The sequence below is a fragment of the Schistocerca serialis genome, unplaced genomic scaffold, assembly GCF_023864345.2.
Source record: "Schistocerca serialis cubense isolate TAMUIC-IGC-003099 unplaced genomic scaffold, iqSchSeri2.2 HiC_scaffold_1196, whole genome shotgun sequence".
Lineage (NCBI taxonomy): Eukaryota > Metazoa > Arthropoda > Insecta > Orthoptera > Acrididae > Schistocerca > Schistocerca serialis.
In genome coordinates, this window is record NW_026047399.1 from 752501 (window position 1) to 755000 (window position 2500).

The 2500-nt window shown below is 64.4% G+C and overlaps 1 pseudogene; it reads left to right on the top strand.

The window, feature by feature from the left end:
* The window catches only part of LOC126435113 (large subunit ribosomal RNA), a 7540-nt pseudogene that overhangs the window by 2312 nt on the left and 2728 nt on the right, over positions 1-2500 (top strand).

The window sequence follows — 2500 nt, forward strand, 5'->3', positions numbered from 1 at the left end:
AATGTAGGTAAGGGAAGTCGGCAAATTGGATCCGTAACTTCGGGATAAGGATTGGCTCTGAGGATCGGGGCGTGTCGGGCTTGGTCGGGAAGTGGGTCAGCGCTAACGTGCCGGGCCTGGGCGAGGTGAGTGCCGTAGGGGTGCCGGTAAGTGCGGGCGTTTAGCGCGGGCGTGGTCTGCTCTCGCCGTTGGTTGGCCTCGTGCTGGCCGGCGGTGCAGGATGCGCGCGCCTGCGCGGCGTTCGCGCCCCGGCGCTTCAACCTGCGTGCAGGATCCGAGCTCGGTCCCGTGCCTTGGCCTCCCACGGATCTTCCTTGCTGCGAGGCCGCGTCCGCCTTAGCGTGCTCCTCCGGGGGCGCGCGGGTGCGCGGATTCTCTTCGGCCGCCATTCAACGATCAACTCAGAACTGGCACGGACTGGGGGAATCCGACTGTCTAATTAAAACAAAGCATTGCGATGGCCCTAGCGGGTGTTGACGCAATGTGATTTCTGCCCAGTGCTCTGAATGTCAACGTGAAGAAATTCAAGCAAGCGCGGGTAAACGGCGGGAGTAACTATGACTCTCTTACCAAGAACGGTCTCGGGGTCCATCGCCGCCGCCAACATCTTGCGGCCGCCAACGCGGAGATCGTCACGGAGAGGCATCGCGCGAGGTGGACGGAGGAAGAAGTCCTGTCGCTCGCCAAGGCGGAGGCCGAACTGTTCCTTGAGAGGGACGCCCGGTTCTTCTTCGTCAATCAAGAACTCATCAGGATGTTCCCCGACCGAACGCTCGAGGCAATCAAGTGCCGACGGCGGCAAGCTGCCCACAAGCAGCTTGTCCGCCAATTCATGGAGGCGCTTGAGATCGGTCGGGGGGAAGAGCCGGCGTCCCGCCGGGGAGCAGCGAGCCCGCTGCCTGACGCGGGCGAGGCCGCTGCGCCGCCCGTCGACGCAGCCGAGGACTTCGCGGCCGACACCACCGGGCCGCCGCCGGAGGGGCCGACCGACGCCGCCATCTGGGAGCATCTGGCGGGGCTACCCGCTTCCGCCCAGCGTTTCTCTGCCCTGGATCGTGTCATAGGTCTGGGGCGGGGCACGCCGCCCGATGTCATCCTGGGCATGCTCCCGGATGCCCTTGCGTCGGTCGGGTCCAGAGGGGAGAGATCGATCACCAGGACACAGCGGCCGCGCCAACCATCTAAGCGGCCGCCTGCCGCGCCGCCGACGCAGAAGCGCAAGCGGCGCCGCTGGGAGTACGCGAGAACGCAGGATGCCTTCCGACGGTCGCGTGCACGTTGCGTGCGCGGCCTCTTGGATGGCACCCTGCTCCAGCCGCCACCTGCCATCCCTGGTCTGCTGGACTTCTGGGCGGACCTCTTCACCAAGAAGCCCATCTCCACCGCGGGCTTCATTCGTGACCGCCTCCTCCCGCACTCAGAGCCTGTCGCTCTCGAGTGCATATGGGGGCCGGTCACACATGAGGAGGTCGCCGCCGCGTTGCCGCCCAGGGGATCAGCGGCCGGGCCGGACGGCCTTACCCCAGCGGAGTTGCGGCGCCTGCCGCACGAAGTCCTGGTGAAAGTGATGAATCTCTTCCTTCTGGCCCGCGCCCTTCCGGAACGCCTGCTTCGCGCGCGGACGTCCCTTCTCCCGAAAACGGCTGCACCAACATCCCCCGCTGACTTTCGCCCCATTACGGTCTGCTCGGTGTTGGCGCGGACCTTTCACAAGGTTCTCGCGTCACGCCTGATGCGCGCATGTGCTGTGGACGAACGTCAGCGGGCATTCATCCCTCGGGATGGGATGTTGGAAAATACCTTCATCTTGGACACTGCTCTCACCGACGCAGTTCGCTCCTGCCGCTCTGTCTTTGTGGCATCGATCGACGTATCTAAGGCATTCGATTCGGTAGATCATGCTGCCCTTCGCCCCGTGCTGAAGGCGCATGGCCTGCCGGATTGCTTTGTCGAGTATGTCGAGCGGTGCTACGAGGGCAGCACGACAGTGATAGCGGACGGCGCCGGCGTGGGCGTGTCTGTGCAGCCAGCACGGGGCGTTCGCCAGGGCGATCCCCTCTCCCCCCTCCTGTTCAACTTTGCGGTGGACTACGTTTTAGGCCAACTGCCCTCCCACATCGGAGCTCGGATCCTCGGTCGCAGAGTCAACGCTGCGGCCTTTGCAGATGACGTCTTGCTGTTTGCAGCGACCCCGAGGGGCTTGCAGTCCCTCATCGACGCAGCTACCGCAGCCCTCGCCCACCTGGGGCTGCAGATCAACGCCCGGAAGTGTTTCACCCTCGCCTTAGTCGCGTCAGGGCGCGAGAAGAAGGTGAAGGTGGACAGCAATGTCACCTTCACAGCAGGCAATACCACCATGCCTGCCCTGCGTGTGGGTGAAACCTTCCGGTACCTGGGGCTGCAATTTTCCACGGCGGGTCGCTGTGTCTTCAATCCACGTAGCCACCTGGTGGAGCAGCTTGACGTCATCTCCCGAGCTCCGCTGAAGCCGCAACAGCGC